This window comes from Diplotaxodon limnothrissa, linkage group LG3 (assembly GCF_057381915.1).
Source record: "Diplotaxodon limnothrissa isolate DT_005_m linkage group LG3, D_limnothrissa_male_GT1.1, whole genome shotgun sequence".
In the NCBI taxonomy this organism is placed as follows: domain Eukaryota; kingdom Metazoa; phylum Chordata; class Actinopteri; order Cichliformes; family Cichlidae; genus Diplotaxodon; species Diplotaxodon limnothrissa.
Genome location: NC_140598.1, coordinates 28,256,135 through 28,270,516, shown reverse-complemented (window position 1 = coordinate 28,270,516; position 14,382 = coordinate 28,256,135).

The following is a 14,382-nucleotide window of genomic DNA, read 5'->3' as shown; positions in this document are numbered from 1 at the left end:
CACATTCTTCAGAATCAAAGACACGTCTCCATCCTTCATCTGTCTGTCCTGCAGATCCACCCGGTTCTTAAAAGACGGATGCTGGTCTTCAAGTACAGACCCCTCATCTCCGTACAAAAGGACATAGTCATCCAGGTCAACTCTTCTCCACTCCACAAATATGTTGTTGTTGTTTGCAGCTCGACATGTCAGAATGACGTCCTGTCCAGACTCAGCTGTGATGTTTTTCTGTTCTGAAAGAGGAAACAACACAGATCAGAGAGGTTAAAGGTCAAAGTACAACTGAACCTCACTGTTCATCATTGCTCTATTTAAAAAGTTAAGAATTTCTGTCTCATAAAATGTTTCAGCATTTTCAATCAGGATGACTACAGTAACTTTTTACAATGGGTCTGTGAAGGTTCTCAGTCATCCAGGTCATCGTAGTCAAAGGAGCTTGCAAAGAAAAGCGTCTGGACTTCTTTAAGTTGCTTGAAGACGTTTCACCTCTCATCCGAGAAGCTTCTTCAGTTCTAAGGTCAAATGGTGGAGAGTCCCAGATATAAACCTAGTGGGAGTGACCCCCCACAGAGGGACAAAAGGACCCCCTGATGATCCTCTAATCGCCTGAGCCAAGGTGTGAAACTGGGTGTGGGTCCCAATCAGCCAGAGTTTCGGGTGAGTTCATTGTTTTTTGTTTTTTTTTTTGTTGTTGTTTTTAAGTGAGTTCATTGTGAAACCTGGCCCCACCTTATCATGCGAATTCCTGAGATCAGATGGCCCAGGATGTGAGTGGGTGTTAAGGCGTCTGGGAAGGGATCTCAAAACTGGATTATAGATGGCAGAGAGTTGGTGTCGTAAACCCCCGCCTCTGTTCAAAGATGGTCGCTCACAGTGGACATAGATGGCTTCTTTCACTCCTCTTTCAAACCATCTGTCCTCTCTGTCCAAAATGTGAACATTGGCATCCTCGAAAGAGTGTCCTTTGTCCTTAAGATGCAGATGGACTGCTGAGTCTTGTCCTGTGGAGGTGGCTCTTCTGTGTTGTGCCATGCGCTTGTGAAGTGGCTGTTTGGTCTCTCCAATGTAGAGGTCTGGGCATTCCTCGCTACACTGTGGAGCATACACCACATTGTTAAGTCTGTGTTTTGGCGTTTTGTCTTTCGGGTGAACCAGTTTTTGCTCAGACTCTCCACCATTTGACCTTAGAACTGAAGAAGCTTCTCGGATGAGAGGTGAAACGTCTTCAAGTAACTTAAAGAAGTCCAGACGCTTTTCTTTGCAAGCTCCTTTGACATGTTTACAATGCATACTATAGTGATTTTAATAAAGAACTAAAAGGATTAAACTCTGGTCTCTCTTGATCTGATCGGTGGTATCAGAAGGAAGATGTTGGCTTGTGATTTATTTCACAGAAACACATTATTTTAACTTCATTAAAAATATTTTTAATCAATATAATGTGCTTTGTTATCTGAAGTGTAATGTTGACACTGGAAATATCAGATTAAAGATCTAGCTAAACAAAGTGAGCTAAACAAATGTACAGAGGTCAACCATCTGATGTAAAAACCAGTTAATCTGGAACACCAACATTGACAGCTCAGGTAAAAAGTGACCTTGCAGCCTAGACAAGCTGCAGGGCTGGAGTCACTTTGGTGTTTGGTGCACGCACTGCAGGTGTTTTTGAGGTGAATCGGTGGTAAAAATTTCAAATGGGCCCACTGTGAAATGTCTAATCCTCTGTTAATAAACCCAAATGGTTTTTTTTACTTATTGCCATGTGTTGAGATTATCCATGTTAATTATCCATATTGTGCACACAATTTCCATTATTATTGTTATTATTATTATTTACTTATTTATTTTTTAAAAACACAGACAACTGTTGAAAGTCTCCCTGGGGTGTAGCTTAAATTGGATGCTTTAATGTTTGGGGGGGGGGGTATCCTTCTTGTCTGACTAAAACATGTTTGTCCTATTGCAGCCAACTCAGTTGACACCAATCTGAAATCAGCTGATGAGAAGTGGTGACAAATTTTACACACTTTAACTGAAATAGTCAAACATTCACTAGATTAAAAACAAAACATTTAAACATGAAACATAATGTAATAAATTCAGATTTCACCTCCAGAAGCAGCTGAACAGAAGACCAGGAGAGACAGGAAAATCCAGTAAAGTAGCAAAAATGTTGTAGCATTCATCTATGCTGTGAGTTCCACTGATCCGACTGAATGCTGAAATAATTCCCAAGTAGAAAAAAAGTTTCCACTCTGAACCAAACTCCCGAGGACATTAGTTCAGCCTAAGTTTCAAATGCCTTTGAAAACTCTCACCATCTGCTCTTGCTGTATTTGCACTGTGTGCTGTGTTTCATGGACAACACAAACACACTTTACACTCCTGAAAAGGGGGGAGGTCTGCTCATGGCCTACACAAACAAGCCTGAGGGTGGATGGTTGCAGGTGGAGCAGTGTAGACAATATTATTTTTTATTCTCATATTTACCAAAGAAAAAATAAACAGCAAACCCTGTACTGATCAATCAGAAACACACACACACAGCGAACTTTATATTATTAAAAGGTTTTAAATAATTAAAATCACAGAAAATATGAAAATATCTGGAATTTATGGGATTTCCCTGAATTCAGTTAAATTCGTTTAGTTTGTTTGTTCTCAGTTCTCGGGACAAATTTAATCCTCAGCCACACAGTCTCATTACTTTTCTGTCTTAGTTGTTAGTTTATACTACATATACTATTCTGGCAGCAACATACTTCATTGTTGTGCGCTGCACTGATCTGAAGATGAATCTAAAAAGCTCACCTAAGTTACTTTACCACAAATGCAAACTTAGTTGCATTCCAACTTTATCTTTGTTTATATTCCCAAAGCTAATGATCTTTTTCAAACTCACATCAAAACGTGCTTCACAGAGTGGTAGCACTTTAGGAAGTTTACCTGTGAGTGCAACAAACAGTTTGAAACTCATTAGCATGTGGATGCATTCTTCACCACGACTTATCTGGTCAGGTATGATGGTATTTGTATTTTAAAATGAGAACCATCTCTTTCTACACACACACACACTCGAGGGAGCATTGATGCATCATGGTGAACTTTAGCTCAAATATTCTAAAAGCAGAAGTAAAAGTAAAAGGACTTGTCAGAATCCACCCTACAGCCCATTTACTCTGTCACGCTGCACTATAGACTGTCTGCTATGGCGACAGGCTTCACAGCTGCTGGTGCACATCCCAAAGATGTGCAAACAAATCCTACCTTGTCTGAAAGGCATGTGCACCTGCTTTTGTGCAAATAACGTGAGACTTTCCAGGACATATGAATTGTTAGAGAAAATGTAAACGTGAGAGGGAGAGAATTAAAAAGGGAGAGCTGCAGAGCTGCCAGCTTTGTTTCTTGGCTAGACGTTCGTCACTTTGACTATTTGATGCAGTTCTTACATCAGAAACATCATTCTCAGCACTCCCAAAGGAGTTTTTAAAAGAGTTAAAGCATTTCTCATAACATAGACAAAATACACCAAAAAATAGTAAGTAAAGTAAAGTAAAAAGTAAGTTAAAGAAGTGTTTGAAGTAAAGCAGATAAGAAAAGGAACATGTACACAGATTTGTCCTTTTTTCCTGACTCTTATTCACAAAGAGGCAGTACAAACAGTGCCACTGCCACTCCTAACACCTGGACCACAAGCAAACTGATGAGAACGGTGCTTTTACATTAAAGATTTTTTTTTTTTAATTCAAACATACCCTCCCTTTTAATGTGCAGAATCAGCACAGGGCATCGTGTACCCAAATCCCATCTGCTACACTGGATTGATCATTTTTTATCGACTCTTACCTGTTTCTTTTTTTGCCTCTCTTTCTCTTTGCTGTTTTGATCCTCCTCTCCCGGTCGCCAAGAGTTCGATCAAAAAGTGAAACAGAACCTAATTAAAGGAAGAAAATGATCCAGATCCATTTATTTCTGTATTCAAACTGAATATAGGCTGCAGGTTCCTCCCTTTGACTTGCTGTCACAAATGGAGCAGTACTGTAAGCTCCAAACAACAGGAACATAGTTGTGAACTGGAGCAGAGCTGACCTGGAGTCAGAATATGTGCTTTTGTACCAGGACGGGCACTTTGATACCACCAACCAGCATCTATGTTTTAAGAAGTGGGAACCAAGAAGGATGAAGACATGTCTTTGATTCTGAAGGATGTGAGGACTGCAGATGCTGGAACATATGAGTGCCGTGTCTTTACTCTGTGAAACAGGTGTAACCCATGTGAAATACACGGCTACTAAACCCCTTTTCGTCATTTTACGCTATTGTTATTGTCACACGGGGCGCTATGAGGCTGTCTTGTGTTTGTGATGACCTTGTGTCTTGTGCCCAGGAAGCGTTGTCTTTCCCTTCCTGTGAGATCTTCCCTCTAATGGCTGTTAAATGTGTTGGAGTGCAAAAGGAAAATATCTTGGCCCTGAGCACAAAAGAAATAACATCTATCGAGTTATTTGTGTTGGAAAATCCAGACTGGTTTTTGAACTGCTATAAAGGATTCTAGGGAACCACTGATCATGAGCCCCGCCCAAATTATGGATGATTGTGAAATGGTGAGGCCAACTATGCGATCAGATTTTTGGAATTCTCTGAAGAAGTGATTCAAGCCATACCTTGGATATTAGATAAGCCCTGTGCACTATCAGTCCTACCAGGTAATATAACATAGGGTCTGTTTGGGTTTCAACAAATTTTAAAGGATAATTCAGACTTCAGGAAACTTTAATTTTCTTATATTGGTACTCAGTCAATATAAGCTAATTGTTCACTTCCAATCCAACTCACAGTGTTAGTCCCAAATCAAAACCTCCTTCTGAACCTAGCTTAATGTCTGGGGGCTCTTTTTGAATTGATATTGTACTGGTCCTGAGTAGAGGCGCTACACACTCAAGACGTTTAATCTGTTGATTCCAGTTTGCAAACACACTTTCTCCATTTTTTTTTTGTTTCCGGACAAGAATTTCCTCCTTTATTCTGGTTTCTGTTACGGCTGACGCTGGCCAACCGGAGGCATGGGAGGAAAAGGAGGACCCAGGCACGGAGCTCTGAATATAAGCAATGCGTTTATTTACAGTGAATGGAAGACATAACAATAAATCCTCAGTGCGTTCCCGACTCCCGTGACATGTCCTTTTCCCAGTGTTAGTGTTCCTTGTCTCCGCTCCTCAGTGTCTGAGCACCCCGTGCTCGCTGCCCTCTCGTATCCACACTTCTCCTGGGGAAAATAACAAAGATGCCGTCGTAGACTGAAGACTGAACTTACTAACTAGCCAAGAGACCAACGTGAAGCCACGCAATGACCCAGTGTCGGAGAGAGCTCCACCACACTCTTAAGTAGCTCCTCACGGGGCTTCATCAGCGTGTGATGGTCTTCAGGTGTGGCCAACCACCTACCAGGCCTGAAGGTGCCTGTAAACAGGTGCTCCCAGACACACCCAGACACACACACCCACACACATACCTGCAACCAGGGAGAACGAGGGACAGCAACACCAAAACACATATAATATAATACAAGTCCATAACTGCTCAGGGACCCTGGGTCACTCTGATCCAGGTCCCTGAGCAGTTTCTCTTAACACCATTTTTCACATGAGCTCTCATAGATGTTCTGATTCGTGTTAATGTACAGAAAATGAGTTTTTCTACTTTTAAAGAGTCAAACTTCATGTTCCTGGGTTGAAAAGCTTGGCTGGAGATGTTCACACCAGCGTCAGTTTGAGTCTTAAAAATGTGTGTCACAAACTGTCTCAAAGTAGGTGACAAGCAGGGAGTTCACACACAAAGTTTACTTAAATATAAAATAATGTATTACGTGCACATGGAGGACCATGGGGGAATCCACAGCCAGTGAAACAATTAAACAGCATATGAGTGATCATATACTGTACATAGAACGAGCAGAGGTCATACTAGCAGAGGTCAGAGAGGGCCCTGACATAAAGAAAATATCTGTAATTGGGTGGGATGGTGGTGGAGTTGTTTGGGATGGTTCAAATGCCAGCTGGGGTCTTTTTGTGTGTGCTTCCTCAGGTGCTCATCTTCGTCCCACAGTTCACACATATGCATGTTAGGTTAACTCAGAGGTGTCGAACTCCAGGGATCAAGGGTCAGTGCCCTGCAGGTTTTGGATATCACCCTGGGTCACCTGAATCAAATGATATGTTCATTACCAGGCCTCTGGAGAACTTCAAGACATGTTGAGGAGGTGATTTAGCCATTTAAATCAGCTGTGATGGATCAAAGACACATCTAAAACCGGAGACCGGCTCTCGAGTCCTGGAGGTTGACACCTCTAGGTTAACTGGTGATTCTAAATTACATGTGTATGTGGTAGAAGTGTGTAGTCACAAGGACTTTGACTATGTCAATTTACTCTGAGCTCAGAGTGGCATTTTAGGTGCTCACATTAGGTTCCACTGCTGTCAGCTAAGAATCCAAGACTACAATGAGCTCATGAGCTCCCAAAAAAGGACCACAGTAAATTAATAGTATTTTATCTTGTCTAAATAATTCTCAGTTCATGCTACAATAAAATAAAACAAAATGAGATTAAACACTTTGCTCTTTCTTTAATATTTAAAAAAGATGTGTGAAGGTCTTCTTTTAGTGACAGCTTGCTTGATAAGAGTGTAATGTTCAGGTTTCACCACGTGGTGGCAGTGTTGTCTCTCTGTTTTCATGGCTGCACCCAGCCTGCAGAACGCAGCGATAACAAAAATAGCTAAATAGATAGAAATACACACACACACACACAAGGGAAAAAATACCACTAGTTAGTGCATAGGTGTCAAACTCTGGCCCGCGGGCCAAATTTGGCCCGCAGCCTAATTACATTTGGACCGCAAAGCCATACCAAATTACTATTAGAGCTGGCCTACTGGTAGTATGCTAATATATATATATATATATATATATATATATATATATATATATATAGTTTAGTATTAAGCTTTGCTTGTTCCATATTCAGTTTTTCAGCAAAACTTGTTTGAGTCCATAAGAAAAGATTCATTCTTATATCTGGAGGAAGATTTTTTTTTTCAATAAAATGATCTGGCGACCTGTAGCCCTGACCCCCATCGTAAGCAAATGCTTCGAGAAGCTGGTCAGGGACTTCATCTGCTCTGCACTACCCGACTCACTGGACCCTCTACAGTTTGCATACCGCCACAACAGGTCCACTGATGATGCCATAGCCCTGACACTACACACTGCCCTGTCACACCTGGAGAAGAGAGACACGTATGTGAGAATGCTGTTTGTAGATTACAGCTCAGCATTCAATACCATCGTTCCCTCGAAGCTGGACAGGAAACTGCAGGATCTAGGACTGAGCAGCTCCCTCTGCAGCTGGATCCTTAGCTTCCTGTCTGACAGACGCCAGGTGGTCAGACTGGGCAGCATCACCTCATCCCCCATCACACTGAACACTGGTGCTCCACAGGGGTGTGTACTGAGCCCTCTCCTGTACTCACTCTACACCTACGACTGCACAGCCACTAACAACTCCAACATCATTGTGAAGTTTGCGGACGACACTACAGTGGTGGGTCTTATCACCAACGGTGATGAGACGGCTTACAGGGAGGAGGTCAGCGCCCTGACCCACTGGTGTCAAGACAACCATCTCACCCTCAACGTCGCAAAGACAAAGGAGTTGATAGTGGACTTCCAGAGGTGCAGAGAAGTACACACCCCCATCACCATCAACGGCGCTGCTGTGGAGAGAGTGAGCAGCTTCCGGTTCCTTGGCGTACATCTGGCTGAGGATCTTACGTGGTCAGTACACACAAACAAAACAGTGAAGAAGGCGCAGCAGCGCCTCTTCTTTCTCAGGAAACTGAAAAGATTCGGCATGAGCCCCCGCATCCTCAGGACCTTCTATCACTGTGCCATTGAGAGCATCCTCACTGGATGCATCACCACCTGGTATGGCAACAGCACCGCCTACAACTGCAAAGCTCTCCAGCGAGTAGTGCGGTGCTCTGAATGGATAATTGGAGGTGAGCTTCCCTCCCTCCAAGACATCTACAGGAAGCGGTGCCTGAGGAAAGCGGGGAGGATCATCAAGGACTCCAGTCACCCCAGCCATAAACTGTTCAGACTGCTTCCATCAGGAAGGAGGTTCTGCAGCATCCGGTCCCGTACCAGCAGACTGAGAGACAGCTTCTTCCATCAGGCCATCAGACTGCTGAACACGTCATAGACACCTCAGCTTCACTACTGGAACTTCAACATTATGCACTACATACCGTACAGTAATGCCGCTGTTTTGCACATGTCTCACTCTGTATATTTTATTTTATTTATTTTATATATTCTATTTATTGTTTACTCTATTTAATTTGTAAAATATGTGTACACACACACACACACGTAGAAAAATATTTAGTATACACATCCAGAAATGCATATACTATTATATATTGTACATATATTTATTAGTTTCAGATGTAGCCATTCTTGTATTTTGCTTGTTTACATTATTGTATTTTGCACAACTCTGTTGCTTGTGAAGCTCGCACACAAGAATTTCACTCACATGTGCTGTACCAATGTACCTGCACATGTGATGTGACAATAAAAGTGATTTGATTTGATTTGAAATATTAATGTTAGCCCGCGACTTTGTTCCAGTTTTGAATTTTGGCCCACTGTGTATTTGAGTTTGACACCCCTGAGTTAGTGTAACCCAAAGATAACAAAATACTGAAGTTTCCAGATGACACCCTTATCGTAACTCATAAAATGATTTTGTTGAATATTTGCGATGTTGAGGAGGTAATTTATCCATTTAAATCAGCTGTGATGGATCAAGGACACGTCTAAAATCTGAAGGACATCGGGCCTTAAGGACTTGGATGCCCCAGCTTTAGAGAGTAATATGTGCAATTTTCACTGTTTTTTGTTAACATTCAACAAATCACAATGTGATCCATTATATTTTTATACAAATGTCTCTATTTATCTTACAACTCAATTCAGCATGAAAGCTGCAGGAAAATGTAATTTCATGTTTTTGATTCAAATGTACAACTGTTCACTTCTACAGCAGCCGATTAGGGTGAGGAACAGTTTTTATTTCTTACCTTTCAGTCATTTATAATAATTTAGATGATTCTTTGACAGTTTAAGCAGTGATGTCATTTAGAATTTTTATAAACAAAACAATCAATGAAAACTCAGTCGGCAAATGAAAACGATCAGCAGTTTCAGCCTGATGTGGGACCACCTCCTTCGAGTCCAGCAGTAACACGACACACACACACCCTTAAAAATGTCATCATTAAAGTTTTCTACAGAAATTAAGGATACTTTGTCATTGCATGGCAACTTATCACTCTGGAATTTTGTAATATTCACCAAATGTGTTTCCTAAATCAGCAAAATGCAGGTAAACTCTGGTTGAGCTGTTTGGTGGAATCAGAAGAAAGATAGTTGCTTGTGATTTATGTCACAGAAACACATTTATTATAACTTTATTAAAACATTTGTAATTATTATTTAAATTGATATCTGAAGATTATGTCAACACCTCTGCATTCACATGAACTGGAAATGGCAGATTAAAGATTGCAAGTAAACAAATGTGAATAAGTCACCCATTTGATGTAAAAGCAGGTTAATCTGAAACACAATTAAGTGGACTTAGCCTACACAACAGGGAAATGATGCAAGGCTTTGGGAGCGCTCACTACAAATGAACAGTTTTTGAAGTAACTCTGGGATAAGAATTTAAAATAGGCCAACTGCAAGATCTCATATTCCCTGTTAATTTACAAATTTGTTTGTTTATTTATTTATTTCCTGACTTGCCATGTGTTTGGATGATTAAAATATGCTAAAATATAGTGTGCACATTTTTTTCTTTTTCTTAACTCATTCACTGCCATTGACGTCTATAGACGTGAATTGAAAAACTTACGTTGACTGCCATTGACGTCTATAGACGTCAATTACGTTTTTCAATGGGAGGGGCTAGAATACAACCTCGGGCAGCTTGTCAGTGAATATCAGACTTGTAAGGGACGTAAGGGATTGCGGAGTGAGACAAAAATGTGGTGCAAGTCTTGTTGTGTGCCCTTGCATCCCGGAAAGTGTTATAATGATTACCACACAAAAGTGAATTATTCATTGTGAATAAATGTTTCACTATGTACATTTTATTTTTTCATATATTTGTAAATAAATTGTTTTGATAAAACATAACCTTTCTCAGTGTTATTTCTGTTTTATAGAAGTGAAAAACTATTTTATATGTTAGAGGTGTCACAAAGCAAGAAATATTAGTGTCAAAGGCACTTTTCTGCTTGAAATGCTTGGGCATTGCTTGCTTGGGCAGGGATAGCTCAGTAGGTAAAGTGGTCGCCCCATGATCGGAAGGTCGGCGGTTCGAATCCACTTAACGGCTACCCTGAGGTACCCCTGAGCAAGGTACCGTCCCTACACACTGCTCCCCGGGCGCCTGCTTAGTGGGCTGCCCACTGCTTCACTGAGTGAATGGGTCAAATGCAGAGAAAAACAAGTAATTTCCCCATGGGGATCAATAAAGTATCCATTATTATTATTATTATGTATTTTTCACAAAAAGCTAGTTTTCTCCCTTTTTTTGGTCAAAACAGGCATTTTTGGTGGAACCCACCTCTCTTCTACAGCTGATTACTAAAGAATGGAAAATGGTAGAAACAAGCTTTTTTTTTGGATGAAAGAAGAGAGTCTGTTCTTCATTTTGGTAGGTTCAGCGTTTATATGATCATAACACACAGTTTTCTGTGGCTCTTCAAAAATGAGTAAAAATGCTCAAAAACCCTGGCAGTGGGGAGTTACCTGATTTGAAAATGGCTGGCAGTGAATGAGTTAATTCTTTCTTTTTTAAAAACACAGACAATAGTTAAAACACACTGGCACGATGCCACTTTTATATGGAGCACTTAAACTTACATTTTTATGTTTTTTTTTTATCTTTTTGTCTGACTAAAACATGTTTGTCACTAAATTGTGAGAGCTAAGAAAACAGACATCAGTTGACACCAATTGGAAATCAGCTGATGACAAGTGGTTAACAGAGCATCAGGAGAGACAGGAAAATCCATCAAAGTGGCAAAAATGTGGCAGCATTCATTTATGCCCTGAGTTCCACCAATATCAGACTGAATGCTGGAATAATTCTCAAGTAGAGAAAAAGTTTCCACACCAAACTTTAGTTCTGCCCAAGTTTCAAATGTGGTTGGAACCTCTCACTGTCTCCTACTGCCGTTTACACTGGGTGCTGTGTTTCATGGACAACATGAGCACAGTGTATACTTGAGAGCATCCTCACCTGCTGCATCACTGTGTGGTATGACTCCTGCACTGAGTCCTGCCCGAAAAAGTTATAACAGGTAATGTGAGCAGCAGAGAGGATTGTAGGTACTTCTCTTCTCTCCCTTCTGGACATCTACTGCACCCAGGCTAGAACCAGCAGACTGACTAGTGATGGGATTTCCGGCTCTTTTTAGAGATCTGGCTCTTTCGGTTCGGCTCACTAAAAAGAGCCGGCTCTTTCGGCTCCGAAACGGCTCTTCAGGTTGTTTTGTTGCTTTAAATAATTTATTATTAACAATAATATAAAATTATGCACAAAAGGAATTACTAAAGTAAAAAAAAAGTGGTTTTATTTATATATGTTTATATATAGATATATGCGGTGGCCCCTAGAGACAAAACACGTACTAACTCCAAAACACATTTCTAGCATGAACTGAACTTCCAAAGCAGAGCTACCTAGATCACTTAAATTACACAACTGAAAGCATGTGTGTATTGTTTATTGTTTACCACACACCAAATCTGGTCGTTGGTGCTTGCTGGCTTGTGTAGCCACTAGGTAACAAAAGCTCAACACTGTGCCCTAGCATCCTGGAGCACTTCTGTTGTCTTTTGTATGTGTTTTGAGTTTTTACGTGCTTCGGAGTTTGTACGTGTTTTTACGTGTTTTGGAGTTTTTACGTGATTTGAAGTTTGTATGTGCTTTGTCTGTAGGGGCCACCGTAAATATACTTTTATTTATTCACTCCACATAAAATGTAATAAATAAATCATATAATACAAAAATCAACTATTCACATTTCAACTTTTAACTATTTTAATTTTCAGGTTTTTCCTTTCACAAATTTAAAGTGAAACAACACAAAACACTGCAAACCACAACACAGTTAAATATAAATTATAATATGAAAACAAACAGAAGATGCACATTCTCTGTCATATGGACCTGCATGAATAAATTTTCTGAATCCTTTATCATCTGCAACTGAAAATAGTTGTGGATGATTACTATACCTTTCTAATGTGATGTTATTGTCCCTGGCTCTCTTTCTCCCTCCCGCTCTGTTCCTGTGCTACTGAGTGTAACTACCGCCCCTCCCCCCTCTGCCCAGCATAAAGCACAAGGCTGGCATGCTGAGTGAAGCAGAAAAAAAGTGCGAGAGAGAGAGAGAGGCTGAGAGAAAGAAAAAAAAAAAAAACACGTGACGGCTCGCGATAAGGAGTCGGCTCACGTCGTTCACGTCAAAGAACCGGCTCTAAGAGCCATTTTGTTCGCGAACGACCCATCACTAAGACTGACAGACAGCTTTGTCTATCAGATCGTCAGGATGCTGAATTCACTCCCTGCTCTCACACGAACTTCACACCTGCATCCATCTCTTCCTCCCTCTGAACCCGCCAGCTACCAAAAACATACAAAAAACATTATGGAAAGTGGATGCTCAGACTGGCTGAAGTTTTCTTACTGTATATCTTGGGCTGCATAAATGTGGATGGGGAAGTGAAGAATCTGATTGATTGATTGATTGATTGATTGATTGAGCTTATAAATTGCCACTAGCAATGTTACAGTTACATGTTACATGCAGTGAAATATGACCATACAGGCCAGAGAGACGTATGATGGTAAGAAAAATAATGAAAGTGCACAATACATGAGGGAAAAGGAGGGTAAAAAAGAACTCTGCTCAGACTAAGCACCTGATAGGAGATACTTGTATAGGAATTTCTTTTACTTATGTATTAATCACATTATTTTATTGTATAATGCCTTGGTGCCACTGGATTTTAAGAAATCTCACACTCAGACATTAAGACAAATGGTGGGGGTGTAGCAGTTGGGTGGAAGCAGACAGCTCCACAGGAAGAATCTTTTGTCTCTTTGAGGTTCAAGGTTCAGGTTCAAGGTTCTTTATTTGTCACATGCATAGTTATACAAGTATAACACACAGTGAAATGTAACCTGACACGCTCCTCGACATGTGCAAACATTTGGGGGGGGGGGGGGGGGGGGGGGGGAGGGTGTAGAGGAAGAACATTATATATATATATATATGTAGTATATACACTGGGTGAATGTGCAGTAGTAGCAGCAAGCAGGTGAATTCTGTACATTAATATGAATAGACATCTGACTATTTTACAGGATAGACAATATAAACATATTTAAAATTAAAGGAATTGAAATGTACATTGTGCCTTGGTTTAGTGTCTGGAAGAGAGTCCTGTCTCAGTCAATTATAGATGATGTGAGAGGGCGGGTGTGTGTGTTTAGGGCACGGATGGCTTGGGGATAGAAGCTCCTCTTGAGTCTCTCTGTCCTTGCCCGGAAGATGCGGAACCTTCTACCAGATTGCAGAAGTTGGAACAGTTTGTTGCCAGGATGGGACGGGTCCTTCAGTATCTGCGCTGCTCTAGTCCGGCATCTCCTGGTGTAGGTGTCCTGAAGCGGGGGGAGAGCAATCCTGCAGCAGCGTTCTGCTGTATGGATCACTCTCTGGAGAGCTTTTTGGTCCTTCACACAGCTGTTCCCAAACCACGATGTCATGTTCTGTGTGAGGATGCTCTCCACAGCGCCTGTATAGAAAATCCTGAGGATCTTTGGAGAGACCCTGAACTTCCTCAGTTGTCGTAGGTAATACAGGCGCTGCCTAGCCTTTTTGGTCTGGACCTGAATGTGGGCAGCCCATGTCAGGTCTGAGGAGATGTGGACACCAAGATACTTGAAGGACTGCACCCTCTCCACTGGAGCTCCATTGATGATAATGGGCTTGTAGTCTCTGTGCTGACCCCTTCTGAAGTCCACCACCAGCTCCTTGGTCTTGCAGACGTTCAGCTGGAGGTGGTTCTCCTGGCACCACGATGCCAGATTCTTCACTTCATCCATGTAGGCCGCCTCATCGTTGTTGGAGATGGCACCCAACACCACTGTGTCGTCAGCAAACTTCACAATGGTGTTGGAGCCATGGGTGGCCACACAGTCTGAAGTGTAGAGGGAGTAAAGCAGTGGCGAGAGGACAC